The 17,301-nt window shown below is 40.5% G+C and overlaps 2 pseudogenes; both read right to left on the reverse strand.

Moving 5' to 3' along the window:
- Positions 1 to 5,737: 5,737 nt before the first annotated feature.
- On the reverse strand, positions 5,738 to 9,555 carry LOC147924459 (uncharacterized; annotated as a pseudogene).
- Positions 9,556 to 15,017: 5,462 nt separating this feature from the next.
- LOC104759703 (putative FBD-associated F-box protein At1g32375) lies at positions 15,018 to 16,968 on the reverse strand (annotated as a pseudogene).
- Between the last annotated feature and the right edge of the window lie 333 nt (positions 16,969 to 17,301).

Below are 17,301 nucleotides of genomic sequence, written 5' to 3' on the forward strand. Positions count from 1 at the left end.
TGTTGTATGATGACTGATGAGTTTATATTTATATAAATTAGAGGAGATAGATAGGAACGTAACCAAGATTTTGGTTGACAGTTAGGCAAAGAGCGCGTTTGGAGATTCAGTAAGAAAACAGCTAAGTGTTTTTTGGGAAACAGAATTAAAGACAAAAAAATGAAAACCGTGGGAGCGAAGTCAATAAGGTTCGGTTGGACTAATAATATCATACAGTAAGAAAAATTTGTGGTATGGAGACAGCTGGAGAAAGTAAAGAGAATTCATGCGGCGGAGAGTGGGTGTTAATTAATAAATTAGAGCATGAAAAGACTCGATTAACGACAATACAAATATACTACACGAGTTAGTGATAAAACTCCTATTTTAGAAATTGCTAGGTGTTAGTCGGGCGGATGGAGTGGGTCTAGCGCCTAGCAAAAAAATCGGATATTAAACGGGGATTAATCGGATACTAGTTTTAAGGTTATTTTATTAAATTAATAATAAAATAAGATATATAGTACTAAATATATGTATAATTCTGTTTATGTGAAAAGAAAAATATCAAATAAAATATAAAATTATAGTATTATCTTTAAAATGACGGTAAACACATAAAACATAATTTAAAAAAAAAATGATTTTAGTTAATAGTTTGTACATTAGTTATTGTAAAACATCATAAATTCATGATTTCAATGTCTAAATAACAAAAATATATATATTTGATTTATATTTGGCTTCAAAAATAATTGGTATATACAAAATTAAGCGGGAAGTAATCGGATTGGATGGTATAATCGGATAATCGATGCTAGGCGGGAATTAATCATTAATCGAGGCAGAGAGGATGGGCCTAGCGATTTTGCGGGGCGTAATCGGTGCTAGACGGGGATTTTTTTAACAGGGGATAAAACTGTAGGCAAAAATGAAAGCTGTTGGAAGAAACTTTGGTAAGGTTCGGTTGGTGACTATAATATTTGAATAAAATTGACGAATATGTTTTTTGTTTTGTTTTTGGGTGGTATTTCTAAAATTAGATACAGCTGGAGAAAATTAATACTATATATTTTATAACTAGTTTCTGATTAATTTTCATTTAATCTTCGATTTTCTGGTTAGGCGCTAGGTCCACCTCGACAGTCCAACTAGCGCCTAACTATTTCTAAAACATAAGTTTGTAGTATGAATGTATGGCCCTTTTGGCTTGTTGTCAATAGGAACTGCAACCGCAACCACCACATTGCATTGTATGTCATCATATTTTGGGACATTTAGGAATTTATAAACTTTAATATTAAAATTGTATTTTTACATTTTCATAATGTTTTGTATGTTAACATTATTGGTTCATATGAGTTGATTCTTATATTGTCAAAAAAAAAGAAGTTGTATCCAGTTCTAAGATGTCTTTATAAATGCTGTAAATAAAAATAGAAGTCTTTATAAACACATTTATTGAGATCTAACCATCTATACTATTAAAGCAGAAGTACTCTCTAGAGTAAAAATGGACCATGACTTGGTTTTGGTAGGTTTTTCATTAAAAATGATTAGAGAATCACAAAATTTAATCTAATTAACCTATAGTTTCGATTTCTTTAAATGACGAAAATACCCTTGGTCGATCACTTAAAAAATTGCCGGGTCGGGACGCGGATCCTAAAATATCCGACTACAGAAGGAAAAAAACCCGCGGATCTGTTTGTATTCCAGAATAATATTTTTCGGATCCAGTATATTATTTCATTCAAGATTAGTTATTTAAGATCCCAAAAAAACTCATTCGATATAGGCAAACACTCTTATTTCATTTTCTTTTAAAGTATTTAAATGTAAATCATAAATTTTAATTACCAAAAATTCGGATATTTCCTTAATTACCGAGATTGATCTTAACAGATAATCTTTTAAAAGGAATATTTAGTGATTCAGTTAAAATCTTAAAAAACGAATATTCAAGTTACCAAATCTGACTAAATTGTTTGATTTCCGATATTATAATATTTCCTTAACGAAATTATAGTAATTAATTGTGAGTAGTATAGATAGAAAGAATTAAAAACGCAGAAATTATATATATGTAAAGTTGTAAACTAATTTACAGAAAAGTGTATTGTATATCCCACATCGACTAAATATTTTGGAATATGGTTCATAATCACTATAAATATGTGACTAAAATGTTTTGAGTACAAATGAGCAGGAAACTTGATTTATCAGGTATCCAAATTTAACAGTTTAATTTGGTTCTATATTTGAGAATATTTAAACTTTTAAAAAGTAAACATATTATAATATATTATAATATATTTACATTTTTTTAAAAAGTTTAAGATATTCTAAATATTTAAATTTTTATAGAATGGTTAAATTATTATAAATTTTTGAACTCCGTCGAAAGTTTAAAATATTATAATAAATTTAAAGTCTATAAAATATTTAAGTAATATTAATATTTTAATTCTTAAAATTTTAAAATATAAATTTTTTTTGAGTTAAATCCGTTAAAACATGTATTTTTATCAAACTATAAATTAAGCCATGGAAGCAGGGTGTATCTATCATCTTACAAAACTACTATCCGATATTGCGGAGTGTCTATTCTCTTACAAAACTACTATCTACTATTGTGGTGTGTCTGTTTCTATGAAAAAATACATTTTACAAACTACTTACTCTATTAGGATTTCCAATTTACTGTATAATCCCAAATATACAAATAAACACTATATAAACAAAGAAAATAAATCAAAATAAAAAACTATATTACAAAAATACAAATTACAAAAAAAAATAACTAACAAAATATATAATCCCGTGCTGTAGCACGGGTATCACCTAGTTCACTTATATTATTAAAGAAAAATTAGCTTCTCTAAGTAACCAATAAAAAATGCTGGGCATAGCATTCTCCTTCTCCTTGTCAAAAGAATAAACATCGAAAGAGTTCAGCCACAAAAACTTATCTAATCAAAAAGAGAAAAAATCGTTACAGAAATGGTCCCTGAAGATCAATAAGATTATATAATTAATATATGCTAAAGATAAACCAAGGAAACTGATAGTTCTTTCTTTTATTTATTTTTGTACGAACAAAAATAAATAAATAAATCAAACAAAGATGCTAAATTTGGAAATGATAAGCATAATAAGTTAATAACATCAGCTTATTTTGGATATTATTAAATCAAACACCAACCAAACGAAATGTTGGTTAATAGACCACAACTTCAATCAAATAGAAGCTGACAAGTACGTGAACCCCTTGGAGACAATAACAACTCCTTGATCATCTCAAGTTTCTTGCTAAGATCAGTGGATTTAGACTATCCTCATTGGTAGTCCTTAGATATTTTTTAGGAAATTTCTTAGGTATAGATATTAATTATTAATGAAACATAAGCTAAAGATTAAAAGAAACGTTTCTAATTTTAGAACTAAAAGAAACGTTTTTTAGTAGACAGGTGGCGCGATATGAATGGTGAAATGAGATTAATGGGATAAATTTTCTTTGGTATTTCTCTTTCATTTTCGTGTGTTCTCTCTTCATGTTGTTTGTTATGTTTTTATTTTTTAATGTTTTGTGTTTTAATTTTAAATGTTGTATGTTATTTTATGTTTTTATTATTAAAATATGTTTCTATGATATATAAAATAATTTTGAATTTTTTAAGTTATTAATTATTATTTTACTATATTTATTACTAAGAAACACCTTAACTTGGTTCTACCAATAATCAACAATATTTTACTTTTTTTTTTTTTTTTTGAATGAATGTAAAATTATATTCAAGCAAAAAAAAAGTCCTCTTTACAATGAATGCGTCCTTGTTTTGAAAATATTAGAAAAGCTGAAAAATGTTAGAAAGGTGTAGAAATGAAATTAGGTGCGTGTTGCCAACCAGAGCTGCAGACCATCCCCCCACTTGGAGGTTTGCGTTTGCAACGAGAGTAGCTTGTTACGAACTAGGCGATCCAGGAAGCGAATGAGCTGGTCCGAAGTCGATGGGGTGTCACCATGCCGACGTCTGTTGCGTTCCAACCAGATTGTGTGAACCGAGGCCTGAAAAACAAGTCGCAGAAGAAACCGAGGAGTTCTGGTGACAGTTTGACCCGAGAGGAGAACCAAAATTTGAGAAATGGAGGCAGAGGGGTTATTGGGCAACAGCTTACGAGACAGGGACTGCCACACCCGAGAAAATGACGATCCGGGGGCGCACTGTAGGGTGGCAACCCGAGAGACGAGTTTGGATTTTCCTTATATATTATGGCATGCGGGTCTAGGCCTGATGAGGAGCCAACATTATGGCATGCAGACTTAGGTCTGATGAGGAGCCAATAAAAACTCAAGGTTTAGGCCTATGAGTAAAGGAAAGTCCAAAAAGTCTAGAGCAAATGACGCATGGAGCGTGAGTCTATCGCCTAGAGGTGACCTTCTGTGGATCAGTCGGAGGAGTGCGGGCCGTGGAGACGGTTGCACGGGAGTCCTTGGCTGATGGTTGTTCGAGATTCGAGGACGAATCTAGTTTGGTGGGGAAGAATTGTAATATCCGTGAACAGGAATCCCGGTTTGGGAGTTGCATCGGTCGATGCAGATGGTGCATCGGTCGATGCATGTTCAATTCTGTGCGTTTTGACTTAAGTCAAACGCTGCGTTTTAGGTTAAGGAAAACCCTTAGATGCGAGTTTTTGTCTCATTCGTGGTTGTGTGGCCGTTTTTGAGAAAAGAGAAAGAGAGAAAAGTTGTTCCTGAGTGTTTTTGAGAATTCTGGGAGATTGGAGGCGTTCCTGTAGAGATCTGTAGCTGGGATCGTTGTAGGAGCTTCCTAGAGGCTTGTTCTTGTTTGTTTAAGGTTCAGATTCTTCTGTGGCAAAGGTAAGTGCATGACCATGGCTTATCTAAGCTAGAGATCTCTCTGATTTGCTTGTTATGTGTTGTTAGGCTGGTTAGATTGTTATTTGGGACGTTGGGAAGCTTTCTTGTGGCTTGGGATCGAGTTTCGTGGTTGCAGGAACGAAAATCCGGCGAGAAGCTTCGGAGGAAAACGATGCTCGGCATTGCATCGGTCGATGCACTTTGTGCGTCGATCGATGCAGATGCGAGGACGGCGCGTAAACTCTAGGGTTTTCGTGTTATGTCGAGCATGCGTCGGTCAATGCAGATCTTGCATCGGTCGATGCAAGTTAACCTTGCATCGGTTGACGCAGATCTTGCGTTGGTCGACGCAACCTCCACCTGGTGTCGGTCGATGCATGTTGGTATCGGTCGATGTAGAGTCCTGGTTTGTTATTGTTGATTGTTGAATGTTGTTTGATGGTTAGAGTTGTCTCTATTGCTTGTTGCTTGTGTGTATAGCCCAATTTATAAAATACTCATGCATTGCAATATGTGTTTGTGGTGCAGGTAAAGGCAAAGTGTGATCGTGGAATCAAGGCAATGACGAGGAGGATGTTCTAGGGACTTGGTTTTATGTTGTCTGGCATTGCTAGGTTGCTAGAGTTGGGTCATTAGAACATTGCTAGGTTGCTGGTTTTATGATTCCTGTTGTTTTGGATATTGATTATGTTGGAATATGGTTATATTTTATTATTGGATTATGATTAAATATTGGTTGGTTATTTCCGCTGTTGAATGTGTTTGTTGTTAGGTGGCTAGTGGGTATGGGACCACTAGTTGTAGTTTATTTTATTATATAATATTATATTTATTAGTTATTATTATTTTTATTTTTTTTTAAAAAGGTCGGTCTTTTCAACCACCTTCGTTTTTAGGCAAACACACATCTTTCCAAGCCAGTTTATTCTTTGATGCAGTAAGATCAGGACCTGACCAAAGATAAGCCGCACAGATACGCTCAATCTCCTGAACACGGGCACAAGGAAGGCGAAAGGCGGAGACCCAGAAGTTGGTGAGGCTAGCAATAACCGAACTCAGTAGCTGCAACCGCCCAGCAAAAGACAGATAACGATGTTTCCAGGAGCCAATACGAGAGCGTATTCTCTCAAGTAGAGGGAGACAATCTTGAATTTTCATTCTCTTGGTGAGAAGAGGAAGACCCAAATAACGAACAGGTAGAGAGCCTACAGCAAAAGGGAATTGAATGAGGATAGCTGCACGAGAGCGACCAGAAACCCCCGCAAGAAACAAAGTAGACTTCTCCACACTGAGACCCAAACCTAAGTATGCAGCAAACTCCTTAAAGACTTGGAGAATGCTATCTATAGAGGAAGCCTGACCATCCGACAAAACCATTATATCATCAGCGAAACAGAGATGGGTAAGCTGCATACCCTTACAGCGAGGATGAAACCCAAATTTCCGGTCCCCAGCAGCCTTATCCAACATAGAAGATAACACATTCATGCAAATCACAAAGAGATATGGCGAGAGGGAACAACCTTGACGGAGACCTTTTTCACTCTTAAAAAAACCAGCAAGCTCCCCATTGATTTGAACAGAGAAAGAGGCAGTAGAGACGCAGAGATGAATCCAATGGATAAACTTATCAGGGAGGTTCAGCGCCTTGAGCACATTGATGAGAAAAGGCCACTGCACCGAATCAAAAGCCTTTGAAATGTCAATCTTCATCGCACAGCGAGATGAGATATCCTCCTTATGATAGTCTTTTACCAATTCCGTAGCTAGCAAAAGATTTTCCATTAGAAGCCTGTCCTTAATAAACGATGACTGGTTAGGCGCAATGAAATCAGGAAGGATTGTTTTGAGACGGTTCGCCAAGAGTTTCGAGATAACCTTATAAAGCACATTGCAGCAAGAGATCGGGCGATAATCCTTCATCTCCTTGGCAGTGGTTTTTTGGGAATGAGAGCCAGGATCGTTGAGTTCACCCCCTTTGGTAAGAAAGCAAACCGAAAAAGATTGTATTGCCTTGGTAAGATCAGGACCAAGAACAGACCAAGCCCCCTTGAAGAACTCAACCGTATAACCATCAGGCCCAGGAGATTTATTGGGAGGCATCGAAAACAGAACCTGTTTCACCTCCACCTATGTAACTTCTAACAGGAGAGCCTGGTGCTGGAGCGTGGTACACCGGAAAGGTAATAACTCCTGTAAAGCAGGAATAGAAATATCTGTAAAATCCGAAGGACAGTGAGAGAGTAAGTGTGAGAAAAACCTCACACCCTCAGCTTTAATGTCCTCCATAGCCGTAAGACTGCAACCACTCGGATCAATAATCTCATTAATAAAGTTCAGAGAGTGCCTTTCCTTAATGGCATTGTAAAAACCCTGTTGTTTTTATCCCCCACATTCAACCAATGCAATTTCGATCTCTGCTTTAAAAACCTCTCCTCTAAACCCGCAACACGCTCCCACCTAGTGTGAGCTAAGGTTTCCTCCGCAATGTCTTGTGACGTAGGGTGAGCATGAACAGCTAATTGCTTAGTACAAAGATCATCATACGCAGCAGCAGCCCGGCGAGAGATATCTGAAAGTTTGTTACGGCTTAGTTCACGCAAATGTGGCTTCAATAACTTCAGTTTCTTACTGAGGCGAAAGAGAGCAGAGGTAGAGTGATGTATAGCTAGAGTGTCTTCCCAGTAGTTCGCAACAGTAGGTAAGAATTCTTGCTGAAGAGCAATAACATTCGTAAACTTGAAAGGGTCCTTTCTCCTCTGCAACCTTGCATCCAAGTAGATCTTTCCCCGCAGATGATCTGAAACACCACCTGCTTCCATCACATAATAGGATCGAGGAAAAATACGATCCCAGTCCACATTCTGTAGAACCCTATCCAGCTTTTTGCAGATAAGACCATTTCCTGGTTGTTACACCAAGTAAACAGTGGACCCGTCATTCATAAATCCACCAAAGAGCTGTGCCGCTGTGTTGCTTGGAAATCACGCATCCCCGATGTTACCATTGGCGTGACTAATGAATTAGAATGTTCCTCAAGATCCAGAGTCTCATTCAAATCACCCATCAAAATCCATGGTTTACCTTGAAAGGAAGCTAGATCATGTTGGCACTGAATGTCACGCCAAAGTTCTTTTCTCTCCTCTGCTGTATTTTGAGCGTAAATAAACGAACACCAAAAATCCTCTATGCCCTCCCCCCCCCCCCCCCCCCTAGCATAATAGAGCAAGTGATCAACTGTCCACTCTTGAAGACAACCTGCAAGTTTGTTTGGCGGCTGCAGAGAACCCAAACTCTCCCCAATCTACTAAACTCATAGTTAGAAACTAAGTTCCAATCCCCAAAAGTTCTCGCCAGCACCCTACTAACATTCACCTCCTTGTTTCCAATAAACAACCGAAAGTAAAATTATTTTTCCGAACCCATTCACAAATAACATCCTGCCTACTTGACTTATTCAAACCTCAAATATTCTAGAAGAAACCAGACATTAAGGTTTTTTTTGAGGCGCCTTTATAGAGGTACCGCTAGAGCCTGTGCCCGTAGCTTTATGAGTAGAGTCCGAGAGAAATCTATGAGCATTTTTGGAATTCCGAGGCTGCTGCACATGAGTAGCAACTGGTTCCTTAGATGCCAATGGCTTCCTGACCGTCGCCAAAACCGTCTGTTTCCCAGTTTCCAAAACGTGTGGGAGAGTAAACCTTTCAACCTCTACACGATCAGTATCAGGCAAAAACTCCCCCTCCTAAGCACCCTTTAAAACATCAAACCGAGTGGGAGATGCAATGCTAACTTGACCATAGACCAGTTGTTTATTGACATTTTTCCCATTTTTCCCTCCAGAATGTGAAACCTCTGTCCACTCTCCCTCAGTTGCATGTTCCTCTTGTCCCCCTACTATAGCCTCTCCAACAACCTCCTTTACATCACCCAAAGAAGGGATCACCTCACTTGCTATCTCCGACCCAGAAACAGAGGGGGGATACTCGCATTCTGCGGAACAGTCTCAACGATAACTGGCACAGTGGCAACGGGTGAGCTCACTTGCGGCAAACTAGCTTGAGCAGGAGCTTTGGCTAGCTTTGCCAAGCAACCATCCTCCGAATGCCCCCACCTGCTGCAGAAACCACAACGAGGTGGTAAGCATGGATATTCATACTGCACACACACCTCTTCCCCTCGAACTGAAAAGAAATAGGTTTTGGGAAGTTCCTGCATAAGATCAACTTCAACAAAAAATTTTGCATCCTCAAAACTAGTAACAAGTTCTGTATCTGGATGCAACCGTTTAGGCTCACCCACTGGACTCGCAAGAAAGCTCAGACCGTCCCAGGAGAACATAGAATGGGAATATTTTTAATTGTAACCCACAGTGGCATAGTCTTGAGCTCAGGCTGAGCGTCCTCCGCAATCGGAGTCCATTTAGAAACAATCATTGGGAGAGCACAAATATTCCACATACCACGCCTAAGCGCACGTAGTCTAGCTGAAGCGTTACGGATACGAAACTTCACCGTTGTCTCATTCACACTGTAAACATCAATCTTAATATTCTTATCCCCCAAGTTCCAGATCTTGTTCACAATAACATGAATCTTCGCTACATGGGGAGCCGCTGAAGGAAATCTACCGATAAGGAAGTCCTCCCACAAAGGCACTGAATCATTGAGGATGGCCTCAGGAACAGCAACCATAGCCTTCCCATCAACCACCGAGAGCTCGAAATCAAACTTTGATAAAGTGGGTTTGGTACCAACAACATTAGCATACGATTTTGGGGAAGAAACTTCCTTCTAAGAATTCGAAATAGGATCCGGAGCAACCCCAGAACCTTCCCCCGACATGAGAACCAACGGCGGCGGCCGCCAGAAACTGAGCTTGCGTGCGGCAAACGGCAGAACCCTAATCGCCTTCAGAATCGCACCCTAGCTGACGTGGCAAAATCTTTCAGTTTCGAATTGATCTTCTTCGATTGCTTAATATTTTCCTTTTCTCTTAACAAAGTTTCTTCTTCCCTTTTTATTATTAAAAAGATTACCTTAAGAAACAACTAAGAAACACACTAATGAGGATAGTCTTAGAGTAAATATTTGCCTTTTTTAAGCAGTTTGTGTTTCTTAAGACGAATTAAAACAACCCGACCCTTTTTTTTCTTCTTTTTATTAATTAAATACAATATATAATTAAGTATCCCATACTACTTAATTAAACAAACCAACCCACACACAGTAACCAACCAATAATAAACCAACATCCAACTACATGTACAACGGAAACATATCAATAATACAAAACCAATACAATAACATTTCTATCCATTCTATCCAGCAACCTAACATATCTCTATCCAAGGTTCCATCCTAAACAATATAACAAAGACCAACAACACACAAACGAGACCCTAGTTCATCCTCCTCCTCATCGCCATGATTCCACGTCACATACCTGCACACCACAAACAACAATTGAGATGCGTAAGTATTATCATAAATACTTAGTGAGGCCGTCCTCCCATCTACTGGGTTATACACACAAGCATATGAGACCCTCAAGTTTAAGCAAAACAAACAACACACAACAATACATCAAACCAGGAAAACAAGTCTCGACTGAGACCAGTGTCGACCGATTCCTCACGGTGTCGATCGATGCTACAAACAATGGTGTCGACCGATGCTAAACAGTGTCGACCGATGCCAACCAAATGGTGTCGACCGATGCTTCCTAGTGTCGATCGATGCCTCCTCTGCAGACACGATCTGCGCGAAACCGAACATCGAACTCTCCTTCCCAATCATCTCGAATCCGTCTCAAACTCACCCAATTACCTCAGAAAACACTGGGAATCACAAAAGCAACGAACCCAAGCAACAAAACAACACAAACCACAAAGAAAACACACAAACAAGAGAGATCTCATGCTTAGATCAACCATGGTCAAGCACTCACCTCAAGAACAGGAAGATTTGATTGAGAAACATGGAAAACAACACCTCCAGAAGCTCCCCCTTCGTTTCCAGCAACAGCTAACCCTCCTACAGCCTCAGATCTCTCCAAAACTCCAAGAACAAACCCAGAAAGTCACAGAAACGTTTTCTCTCTTTTCTCTCTTTCTCTTTCTCTCAAAAGCGGCGACTACCAACCAAATGACACGACCTAGGGTCGTTTTTCCCCTTTTACACACGAGTTAGGGATTTCCTTGAACCAAACCGAACCAATCAGCAATTAAATCAAACCCGACCAAACCGGAAAAACATGGTGTCGATCGATGCCACCAAGGGTGTCGATCGACACCCACACCAAATTTACAAAAATTGGTTCGCGGACGTCCTCGAATCCCGCAAAACCGTCCAACTGTCAAAGACCTCCGTGCCACCGTCAACACGGCCTGCACGTCCCCGACCGGACTAAATACCGTCAGCCAAGGTTTCCCGTGCACTATCGCAACAGCCCGCACACCTCCGACTGAACCACGAGGTCTCCCTCTAGTCAATATACTCACATCAAAGACACTATTTGCTCACAACTCAGTGCTTCCCCCGTCCGTGGTCGCAACCAACGAATCATGCCGGCTCGCTATCAGGCCAACCGCCTTAAGCTACGGCATCCAGGAAGTCACTCACACACACACTCCCCCCGCTCTCAGGTTGCAATCTTCGAGTCATACCGGCTCACTGCCAGGCCACAGCCTACAGCTACGGTATCCAGGGAGTCTCACACGCCCACTCCCCCCGCTCTCGGGTCGCAACCCTCGAGACATACCGGCTCACTGCCGAGCCACGGCTCACAGCTATGGTATCCAGGGAGTCTCACACGCCCACTCCCCCCGCTCTCGGGTCGCAACCCTCGAGACATACCGGCTCACTGCCGAGCCACGGCTCATAGCTACGGTATCCAGGGAGTCTCAAAATCCCGCTCTAAGGTCGTCACCCTAAAGCGCGCTCACGGATCGTCATCCAAAGCAAACATACCACTCCCACTCTCTGGCCACAAAGTCCATTGAGCTATCGGTATCACATGAGTTGGGCTCACACTATCCTGAGCAAATAAGTCCGATGTCAACGAGTATCTCCCGACTAGATCTACCTCAACACTTTCCATTTCTGGAAACTTCTATTTTTAGAAACTTTCCATTTATAGCAATCTTCTATTTATGGAAACTTTCCATTTATAGACTCCCGTGCTATTTCCTTTCCAGTGATTTTTCACAAATCCCAAAACCAAAGAACTCCAACTTTTATTAGAACCTCAAATGCAATAATCGTTTACAACTCCAAATGAAAATACATAATGAAAGAAAGAAAGAATACATAAGCTAAAACTAAGCGCCGGAATGGACACCCGGTCCTCCCTTCGGCTGCGCTGCAACCTCCATCATCTGCCTCCTCTTAGGACAGAAAGGCCTGATATGCCCTTCCTCCCCGCAATGATAACACACTCGACGGTACTCCTACGAATCACCTCCCCTGGCCCCGCTTGCCGACACGTGATCCATGCTCCCGCTCCCATAACCTCTCTGGCCACCTTGGTTCGCCACTGTCGTCTCTTCCCGCTTCCTTTTACGCCTTTGCTCCAACTGCCTATCCTTGTTTGGAATGCTCTGCTCCAATGTCTCCTCTGAACGACCCGCTGGACTGACCACCACCAACTGTGACCTCAAGTCATCCTCTATCCCAGCTGCAACCTCAACCAGCTCCGCCCTCGTGGCATAGCTCCTCACTCTGCACCGTGTCCTCAAATCATCTCGCAAAGCCAGCAAGAACCTCCGCACCTGAGCCGACTCTGGCTCCCAAGCCCGGCCTGCATACCCCACAAGCCGACTGAACTCTGCATCCAGTTCCCGCACTGTACGGTCCCCCTGAGTCAAACCCAAGAACCGTGCCTCCATACGATCAAGAGCCTCCTGAGGAAAATACTTGGAGTTAAACTCCCCCACAAAATCTCCCCAAGACATACCCCGCTGCACCCTCCGTGCTGTCACCGACCTCCACCACACACGAGCATCTCCTGACAAGTAAAACACTGCCAGATCCACCCTGTACCGGTCGGGACACCTAAGCGAAAGGAAAATATCCTCCATCCGCTCTCTCCACTCATCCGCTACACTCGGATCGGTACTTCCTGAGAAATACCCGGCTCCCACATGCCGCAGCTGCTCCATCATCCGCACATACTGTGCATCCACTACCTCGGCCCCCGGCTGCACACCTGCCTGCAAACCTGCCACAGGCTGCACCACTGGACCCTGCCCACCACCCATTGGCGGCACTACTGGACCCTGCCCACCAACCACTGGCGGCACTACTGGACCCTGCCCACCAACCACTGGCGGCACTACTGGATCCTGCCCACCAACCACTGGCGGCACAACTGCTGGAAGTCGCTGCAAAACCTGAGCTAGCAAGTCCATCAAGACATCCTCCCTGCCTGGAGCACCTCCCGCTGCAACCCCCACACCCGGGGCAACACCGTGACCGACACCGGGCCCATCCGCCCTGCCGTCACCCAAACCAGCCTGGTCTCCAGACACACTAGGATGAACCTGTGACTCCGCCACCTCCTCACTGGCCATGCTCTGGGCTACACTCACACTGGCCTCAGGAACCTGACCTCGTCCCCGACCACGACCACGCCCACGACCACGACCGCGACCCACAGCACCCTCTCTAGCCATCTGCACTACCCAGAACAGAAGGCTAAGCACACAATTCAAAAACCGCACATAGAGTACACATCTTACCGTGGAATCTCATTGAAGGCTCGAAGAGGATGATACTAGGACTCCATACCGCAAACAAATTGACTAACTACTCATATTCAATTCCATCACACAACATCATGCATCAAGCAAAAAGGAAAATAATTCACCCAATTAAATTCCTAACCGCTCTAACCATCCATTTAACCATCCTAGAACCGTAAAGGCTCTGATACCAAATTAAAACAACCCGACCCTTTTTTTTTCTTTTTATTAATTAAATACAATATATAATTAATTATCCCATACTACTTAATTAAACAAACCAACCCACACACAGTAACCAACCAATAATAAACCAACATCCAACTACATGCACAGCGGAAACATATCAATAATACAAAACCAATACAATAACATTTCTATCCATTCTATCCAGCAACCTAACATATCTCTATCCAAGGTTCCATCCTAAACAATATAACAAAGACCAACAACACACAAACGAGACCCTAGTTCATCCTCCTCCTCATCGCCATGATTCCACGTCACATACCTGCACACCACAAACAACAATTAAGATGCGTAAGTATTATCATAAATACTTAGTGAGGCCGTCCTCCCATCTACTGGGTTATACACACAAGCATATGAGATCCTCAAGTTTAAGCAAAACAAACAACACACAACAATACATCAAACCAGGAAAACAAGTCTCGACTGAGACCAGTGTCGACCGATTCCTCACGGTGTCGATCGATGCTACAAACAATGGTGTCGACCGATGCTAAACAGTGTCGACCGATGCCACTCCAAATGGTGTCGACCGATGCTTCCTAGTGTCGATCGATACCTCCTCTGCAGACATGATCTGCGCAAAACCGAACATCGAACTCTCCTTCCCAATCATCTCGAATCCGTCTCAAACTCACCCAATTACCTCAGAAAACACTGGGAATCACAAAAGCAACGAACCCAAGCAACAAAACAACACAAACCACAAAGAAAACACACAAACAAGAGAGATCTCATGCTTAGATCAACCATGGTCAAGCACTCACCTCAAGAACAGGAAGATTGGATTGAGAAACGTGGAAAACAACACCTCCAGAAGCTCCCCCTTCGTTTCCAGCAACAGCTAACCCTCCTACAGCCTCAGATCTCTCCAAAACTCCAAGAACAAACCCAAAAAGTCACAGAAACGTTTTCTCTCTTTTCTCTCTTTCTCTTTCTCTCAAAAGCGGCGACTACCAACCAAATGACACGACCTAGGGTCGTTTTTCCCCTTTTACACACGATTTAGGGATTTCCTTGAACCAAACCGAACCAATCAGCAATTAAATCAAACCCGACCAAACCGGAAAAACATGGTGTCGATCGATGCCACCAAGGGTGTCGATCGACACCCACACCAAATTTACAAAAATTGGTTCGCGGACGTTACACGAATGCTGCTACTTATTTCTCAACTTTAGTTCCTTCATAGTCTTCCCACTCGAGATTTTCAAGACTCCGTAATAGACATTCAGGAACTAAGCTTGGTTCACTCCAGCACGCGAGCTCTTTACGGGTATGGCACTGATATAAATAGATTGGATTAGAGAACAACATATTACATTTATACGTACTGGTCAAGGAAAATAAAAAATTCAGTTCGTTTGTTAAGATCTATGTACCTGGTCAAGTTCGAGAGCTTGTAAATTAGGGGAAGCTCTCATCAAAAACAATAGCAGATTCACCCACTCTGTGTCACATGTCCATATTATTAAACGTACGCGAGAGAAGAAGACACAACTAGGAGGATATGCATCCTGCATACAATACAACATATTTGATCACAAGAAAAAACAATTGTATAGAACGAACACTGCTAGAAACACAACAGCCTTGGCCGTAAACAAAAAATAACTTTGAACTAAATAAACATAAACCGAGACGCTTGACTGAAGTAATAGACCCTAGAATCTTTCCAGTAAGAAAGCAAGCAATGTCGATATCTGCCTTTTCCATCTTAGGCATATTATTCTCAATGACACAGAACCTACCTTGATGATCAAGAATGTCCAAGTGCTCCAAAGAAGGATCGTCTATCACAAAGCCATGATCATCATCAATAGCTTCATCTACGTCTTTTGGTGTAGACATGACTAACTTCTTTAGAGAAGGCATTCTAACGGTGAAGGTTGTCACATTTTCATCTGGACCGTGAACCACATATAAGTCTTCAAGAACATGACAATGGGATAAAAGCCTCTTTACGAATTCGTCACCAGGGTACGTCACCAATACAATTACCAATGACTTGAGGGAAGGGAAAGAAAAATTTGAAGAAGAATCCACAAGAATCACACTATTAAGTTTCAATGTCACTAGCATTCTACACTCTGTATACAAACTCTTTGGAAGTATGATTGGAGATGGTCTAAAAGAAGTATCGATCTCGATAATCAGCTCACGGATAGAGCATTTATCTGCAGCTCTAATCCATACGGGAATATCTTCATCACGACAGGTTTCACCAAGTTTGAAGTGCAAAGTTTCGAGAATTGGAGCCTTGTGCAATGCCAAAGACCCATCTACAAAGCCCGAAATCTTTGAATATTCTTGTTGCTATCATCGTATACAAGTCTTGGTACCATCATCCAAAGGAATCTCCAACGTTTATACAGAATCATTGTGGCCACAACATCTTCCGTTGGTAGTAACGACAATATTTCTACGAGCAACGCATCAGGCAGTTCACTTAATCTATCCGGACCCCTTTGGAATTTCGATTGTTCACTGTCGTCAAGGCCAAAAAGCCAAAACCAGATACGAGAAACATCGAAAAGACAACGAGGCTTGAGAGATTCACTGTCGTCATGTGTGCATATCTCTCCTGATATTAGCTTATTTCTTTAGTCTGTTTGCTAAAAGAAAATTTCAATATATCTTATGTAACCATTAAAATATATCTCAATATATCTTTTTTCCGTCATATATCTCAATATATATATATATATATATATTTATTCATATTTATATTTTAATTTCCACAAATTTCTCATACATCTTTTATAAATATTTCAGAAATCTTTATAATATTACATATTATCTCCATCATTTTTTATTTATGTTATTATATATGCTTTAATATAAATATTAAATTACAAAAGTGGCTAAATATATACATTTGAAAAAAAAAATATTCTTCTACACTCAATCTCTTTGAAATTAATAGTCAAAATTTTAATAAAAATTACAAGATTGTTGGAGCATATTCGACCTACATGATATCTTCCTGAAAACGTTGCGAGGGTATGTCCATTGAAGCCAAATAACCAAACCTCTTCTCGGAGCTGAAAAGGTCAAACAAGATACTAAGGTGGTCGCCATCAGTGGCTGATGTAAGAAGGCATGATAGTCTCATGCGAGCAATAATGTATTAATTATTTTTAGTGCAAACTTGATTGAATTTGATGATTTTTTTGGTTAAATTAGTCTTTAACCCCTATAAATTTGTGTTCAAACTTCCAAATGACCCTTTAACTATACTTTCAATCTTATCACCTTTTTCTTTGGTAAGAAAAAGAAGTTTCAAAGAAGTATAAAAGAAGAGTCTTAAAAGTGATTAAAAAAATTCTCACAACTTTGCATAAAATTAAATAAAAAGATCAAAGGATTAAAGGAAGATGTTACTTTGACCAGATTTTTGGATATATTTTTGTAAAATTTTCTAGTCTAGAATGAGTAGACCAATCAA

This window comes from Camelina sativa, chromosome 17 (genome assembly GCF_030686135.1).
Source record: "Camelina sativa cultivar CO46 ecotype springtype chromosome 17, ASM3068613v1".
NCBI lineage: Eukaryota > Viridiplantae > Streptophyta > Magnoliopsida > Brassicales > Brassicaceae > Camelina > Camelina sativa.